A 6,847-nucleotide genomic window follows, 5' to 3' on the forward strand; every position below is an offset into this window, starting at 1 on the left:
ACATCTTTGGACTGTGGGAGGAAACCGGAGCACCCGGAGGAAACCCACGCAGACACGGGGAGAACGTGCAAACTCCACACAGTCAGTCGCCTGAGGTGGGAATTGAACCCGGGTCTCAGGCGCTGTGAGGCAGCAGTGCTAACCAGTGTGCCACTGTGCCACCGTGCCGCCCACGTTATAAAAATTAAAACTACCATTATGACAACCCTATTGTTCCTGCAAGTCTCCCTAATCTCTGTATATATTTTTGTTCCTGTAATTACTATTGACTATTTGGGGGCACAATAATGTCACCATCCCCTTCTTATTTCTTAATTCCACCCACAAAGACACCCTGATTGTTCCTTTCGTTATTTCATCTCTGATGCTTTGTGATACTCTCCTTCATCAGAAATACAAGTCCCCCACCACTCTTTCCACCATTTCTGTCCCTCCTAATGCATTTTACCCAGGTACATTAAGCTGTCAATCCTATCTGTCCGTCAGCCATATTTCTGTAATAGCTATACTATCTCAGTCCCACGTACATATGCACACCCGGAGATCATCAGTCTTACCGATCAGCCCTTTTGCATTTAAATAAATGGAAATTAAGCCGACAGGCATTCTTTGTTCCCCGTCTTGTTCCAGCTTGACCTAACTTTTCACATTTCAAATCCTGATTACTGTATCTTTTTCCAGCATCGCAGTTGCCTCTCTGCTCTTGAGGATACCACCCCCTATGCCAATCTCGTTTCAACTCTCCCTTGTAGCACTAGCAAAACTAGCTGTAAGATATTGGTCCCCCATCAAGTGCATTTGCAACCTGTCCCTCTTTAACGGGTCACCTTTGTCAAAAAATTACCTTTGATCTTAAAATCTGAATCTCTGTCCCGCACCAATTCTTTAGTCACATATTTATTTGCCATATCCGCCTATTTTTGCATTCACTAGCTCATGACACTGGAAGTAATCAGGAGATTACCACCGTCGAAGTCCTGGTTTTTAACTTTCCTTCTCGCTCTCTGTAATCAGTCTTTAGGACCTCATTCCTATATCTACCTCTGTCATTTGTGCCAACGTGCACAATGACTTCTGGCTGGTCAGCCTCCCCTTGAGAACGTTCTGCAGCCACTCAGAGACATCCTGTCCTCTGACACCTGAGAGGTAACACACCATCCTGGATTCCCGTTTGAGGCCACAGAATCTACAATCTGTCCCCCTAATAATCGACTCTTCTACCTCTAAGACCCTGTTTAACTTTACCCTTTCCCGCTGTGCCCCAGAGTCAGTTGTACTGCAACCAACCTGGCTGCTGCTGCTTTCCCTTCAACGTTCATTTCCCGACACCAACCCACTCCCCCAAACCCAAAATCAGTATCTAGAATGGTATATTTGTTTTCAAGTGGAATAGCCACAGGCGATTCCTGCACTGTCTGCCTACTCCGTTTGCCATTCCTAGTGGTCGCCCAGCTACTCTCTGCCTGGAACACGACAGGAAGCAAGGAACGCTTGTTGGAATAAATAGCGTTTATTTAAAGGCAACGGGGCTGACAAGGAAGGCAGATGAACTCAGGACATGGATCTTTACATGGTACTGTGATATGACAGTCATTGCAGAAACAGGCTAAGGGAGGGATTTGGGTGTGACCACTTCATTAAAGGTCTTATCTACGAAGTTCTCAGTATCCTGGATGACCCCGAGAGCAGCCAGCTACAGCGCCCAATCACTTCCCACACACGTGTATTCATCAGGAACAGTAGAAGTCTCCCTGAGGACACACATCCCGCAGGTAGAACATGTGACTGCCCTAACTGTCATCTCGACTGCTGTCAGACAAGCATTAAAGAGACTTTATCTGAGCTTATCTGCACATTTTGCTGAGCTGCTGCTTACTGAAGCTTCTAAAACCAAAGCATTACTACCTACTCTGCTAATTACAGCATGTCAATCGTCCACTCTACATTTAGTTATGGTTAGGAAAGGAGGGAAACACTTATTTTTATTTCAAAAACATACTTTATTCATAAAATATTTTGCTGATCTATACAATTGATGATGCAATTCATATGTGCACATTGCATTTCTTTACACACAGAGATCGGAATTAATCCTTCGCATATAGAAATCTGTACGTTTACCATCCATATATTTAACTGAGTTGCCAGCGGAGCCCACTTAATGAGTGGGTCCCCTGTTTTTCTTTGGTGGACAGACATGGCACGGTGGTCTTTCCACACTGCGTCTTGGCAGCAGCTGCCCAAAGATTCAGCGCATCCCTCAATACGTAGTCCTGGACCTCAGAATGTGCCATTCTGCAACACTCATTCGGGGGCAACTCCTTCAGCTGGAATATCAAAAGGTTTCAGACAGACAAAAGAGCGTCTTTGACCAAGTTGATGATCCTCCATGCACAGTTGATGATCGTCTTCGCGTGCATCCCAGGAAACAGACCATAGAGGATGGAGTCCTGCATCACGGCGCTGCTCAGAACAAATCTCAAAAAATGCCATTGCATTCCTCTCCAGATTTCCTTTGGATATGCACATTCCAGAAGGAGGTGTCTGACCGTCTTGTCCCCTCCACACCCTCTTCGAGGGCAGCGTGTGGTGCAGCTGAGAGACTGGGCGCGCATAAAGGATCTCACAGGCAGAGACCTTCTCAACACCAGACAAGCTATGTCTTGGTACTTGTTGTAAAGTTCTGGCGATGAGGCATTCTGCCAAATGGCTTTGACAGTCTGCCCAGGGAACCGCTCAACAGGGTCCACCCTCTCCATTTCCCAACAGGTCTCAAGGACACGGTGTGCTGACAATTTCCTGATGGACTTGTGGTCAAAGGTGTTATTCTTCAGAAATTTCTCCACCAAGGACAGGTGATACTGAACGGTCCAACAACTTGCTCCGAGACCAGGCCCCTCCTTTGCAACACCGGGGGCAGGTAGAATCTCAGTACGTCGTGACATTTCTTTTTTGTGTATCGGGGAGCAACGCAAAACCGCACACAAAGGTTGCCATCAGTGTGAGGGTGGCATTGGGAGTGTTTTCTCCCCTGTTGCCCGGATCTTTGTACGTCGAGTCCATCTTTGATCTCCATATAAATTGGAAGATGTCCCGGGAGACTGCGACAGCACAGGTTCTGTGAATAGGCCAGACCTGTGCCACATATAACAGCAATGATAGTGCCTCACACCAGACGACCAAGTTTTTCCCGTGATGGAGAGCGACCGCTGCTTCCATCTGCCCAGTTTCTTACTCAGTTTCCTGATGCGCTCCCCCCAAGATTGGCACACGCCCCAGCCAAGCTGAAACAAATACCCAGCACCTTCAGTTGGTCAGTCCTGACGGTGATGGGGATGGAGGATTGGTCAGCCCAGTTCCTGAAGAGCATGGCCTCACTCTTGCCTCGGTTTACCTTGGCCCCCAAGGTCTGTTTGAACTGGTCACATATGCACATGAGTTTGTGCACGGACAGCGGATCCCATCAGAAAACGGCGACATCATTCATATAGAGTGAGGCCTTAACCTGGAGGCCCCTGCTGACACGAATAGTCACCGCTCTCAGGCTCGCATCCTTCCTGATGGACTCCGCAAACGGATCTATGCAGCACACAAACAAGGCAGGAGAGACAGGGGAGCCCTGCCTGACTCCAGATCTTACTGGGAAGCTAACTGATCCCACCCATTGATTGAGACTGCACTGACAATGTTGGTGTAGAGCAGTCTGATCCAATTGTAGATTCCCTCACCAAAGCCCATTTTGGATAGAATATCTCTCATACACGTATGAAATATCCTATCAAAGGCTTTCTCCTGGTCCAGTCTGAAGAGGCAGGTGTTAAACGTCCTGTCCTGCACATAGCCGATCGTATCCCTGAGGATTGCGAGACTCTCAGCGATCCTCCTGCCCGGTACAGCACAGGTTTGGTCAGGATGAATCACCGACCCCAGAGCAGACCTGACCCGGTTGGCGACGAACTTTGACAAGATTTTGTAATCCGCATTCAATAGTGAGATCGGTCTCCAATTTCTGATTTCCTCCCTCCCCCTTGCGCTTGTAGATGAGGGTGATGATGCTTTTCCTCATGGATTCACTTATAATACCTGCCAGAAACATACTGACATACACCTTCAGCAGTTCCTTGCCAATCAAGGCACATAGAGCAGAATACAGCACAACCAGTAAGCCGTCACTTCCGGGAGTTTTATTCTTTTCAAAGGATTCGATCTCATCCAGAGATAACGGCTGGTTCAGCCTCTCCCGTGTTCTGTCGTCAAAGACCTCCGTGATAGAGGACAGGAACGACTGGGAGGCAGCGCTGTCGGATGGCCTCAAGTCATATGGACTGGCATAGAAGGATTTGCTGATCCTTATGGAGTTAGTAATCTTCTTCCTACTTTGTGCACCTTCTGGAAGAAGAAAATTGAGTACGATTCCATGGAGCGAACCCTGGACTGGAAGATTTGCTTCGAGGCCTCCGTTGTAAAGAGCGAGTCTTGCTGGCCCTTCATCTCCAGATCGTTCATGACATTGACCCTCATCGTCTGCAGCAGGAGCAAGTTTTGCATGCTTTCCTGGAGTTGGGACAGTCTTGCCGCCTCTCTATCGCATCCTGAACACCTTTGAGAATCAAGAACCTCTTAATGTTCCCTTTTACTGTTTCCCACCAGTCTGCTGGAGACTCAAAGAGGAGCTTCATGTTTCTCCAACCTGTGTAGTCCCTCTTGAGCTCCTCAATGTTTCCTGGGGCCAACAGATTTGTGTTCAGCTTCCACGTTCCCTTACCAGACTGCTTCTCGTCCTGTAGGTGACAGTCAGCCAGCAGGAGGCAGTGGTCAGAGAAGAACACCTACTTGACGTCGCTGTATCTGATGAAGAATGTTCGGGACTCAAACAAGTAATCTATCCTTGAGCACATAGACCCGTCTGCCCGTGAGAAAGTATAACTATACTGTGCTCAGTCTGCAGGGGTGCTGAAGACGTCATGCAGCTTGGCATCTTTTACCATTACCATCAGGGGTCTGGAAGTGGCGTCCAATTTACTGCCACACCCTCCCCCTTACCCCACCTCCCCCCGCCGCCGGATTGACATCTGCATCAATGATACCGTTCAAATCTCCTGTCAGAATGACCGACCTGGACGTAGACAGCAAAGTTGAAGCTGTTGCAGGACGGCCAATCGATCACTCTTACCCACTGGGGCGTCACATTGATCAGTCTCTGGGTAGCATTCCTGTCCATGACGTCGGTGACGAGGATTAACCACGGAGATGGTGAAGTTGCCTCCTCGTAACAGGATACCCAGGCCGGAGGGGCTGTTATCATTGCTCCCCAACCAAACCGACGGCCCATGGGCCCACAAGCTCTACCATTTCCTCTAGCTAGTGAGGTGTGGTATCCCACGCTCCTGCAGAAACAGGACATTGGCTTTCACATTGGCTAAGAAGGCCAACGTAGAAACACATTGCATAGCAGATTTAATGCTATGCACATTAATGCTGGCAATTTTATACGCATTTTAACAGTTTATGAGGTTACCAGTGTCCATTTGCTCTTGGTTGTGCCTCTCTGGGGTAGCTGTCTGCATCCCTGTGGTGTAAGCGAACTGCTGGACCCTTGCAGGGCTGAGGTAGCTCTCCGACTCCACGCTGAGGACATTTCCCCACTGTGGTGTCATCAGGCTGGGCCGAGGGTCCGCACAACCCAGGTCTCTGTCTGACCACGGGGCTGTCAGAGGATCGCTGAAACCAATTATCTGGGGCTGTGGGGCGGTGTGTATACCTCCTGGTTCTCACTGGGTGGGGGTTGGTCTTTACCAGTCCCCAAAGAGGGTTCGTCTTTTCCTGTTTGGGGGGGTGGGGGGGTGCTGCCCTCCTTTCTACCCACGGCGCTTTGTTTCTTCTGGTGGTGACGACTCTCCTTACACCCGTCCTCAACATCCGAAGAGCTGCCCATTTCCTCCTCTTGCAGGTGTCGTTTCCCCTTTGCTGGGTGTTTTTGGGGACCTGTAGAGTTTTCCACTTCCTTTTTTTTACAGGAATCCACTCCTCGCCCCCCTTGGTTCCCTCCTCTTCCATTACCTCTGCCTGATCTGTAGGAGTTTGGATTGGATGCTGCACATCTCAGCTGACTGCGGCCTACTATGCTCCAGCCTGTCTTTCCTTCTGGGTTCCATCAAACACCGTTCCCTTGCTGAATTGTGGTGCCTTGCTGATCTTTTGCCGTCCACCTCTGGCCATCTGAGAGTACGTGGCGGCCGCTCATCTTGGGCAGGCCTTGTACATATGTTCTGCCTTTCAGCACAATTACAGTTCTTATCCTCTTTGCATTCCTTGGTTGGGTGACCCTCCTGCTTGCAGTTTCAACAGAGTCACCTTACAGTCTGCCGCCAAGTTTCCTGACCTTCTGCAGTTTTGGCACACTTTCGGTTGCCCTCTGACCATCATGTAACTCGGCTCCCTCTGTTTGCAAAGCTGGAGTGTTGGTGGAGGATGTTCCCACTGGCATCGACCCTCAGAGTTACCCTGACCTGCCGCTTGCTGGTCAAGATCCCGAAATGGTCAACCGCATTAGTGCTTTCTCCCTCGACCTGGATACATCTTCTCAGGAAGGTCAGGACATCAGCTGCTGGGACGTGGGTGTTGTACATATGAATTATAACAACCTTACTCCTCTGTGCAGGAAGCACATACAACGCGACCACCCACCAGATGGAGAACAGATTCCACCCCCCTTCCTTCTCTTTAAACACCTTCTGGAGCTGCTCGCAATGCTTCATGCTCCCGACGGTCATATCGAAATAGCCTGCCTAAGGGAAATCCTGCATGCAGTACACGTTTGCTGCGTCAAACCCGCAGCACTCGAGCA

This window comes from Chiloscyllium punctatum, unplaced genomic scaffold, assembly GCF_047496795.1.
Source record: "Chiloscyllium punctatum isolate Juve2018m unplaced genomic scaffold, sChiPun1.3 scaffold_171, whole genome shotgun sequence".
In the NCBI taxonomy this organism is placed as follows: Eukaryota; Metazoa; Chordata; class Chondrichthyes; order Orectolobiformes; family Hemiscylliidae; genus Chiloscyllium; species Chiloscyllium punctatum.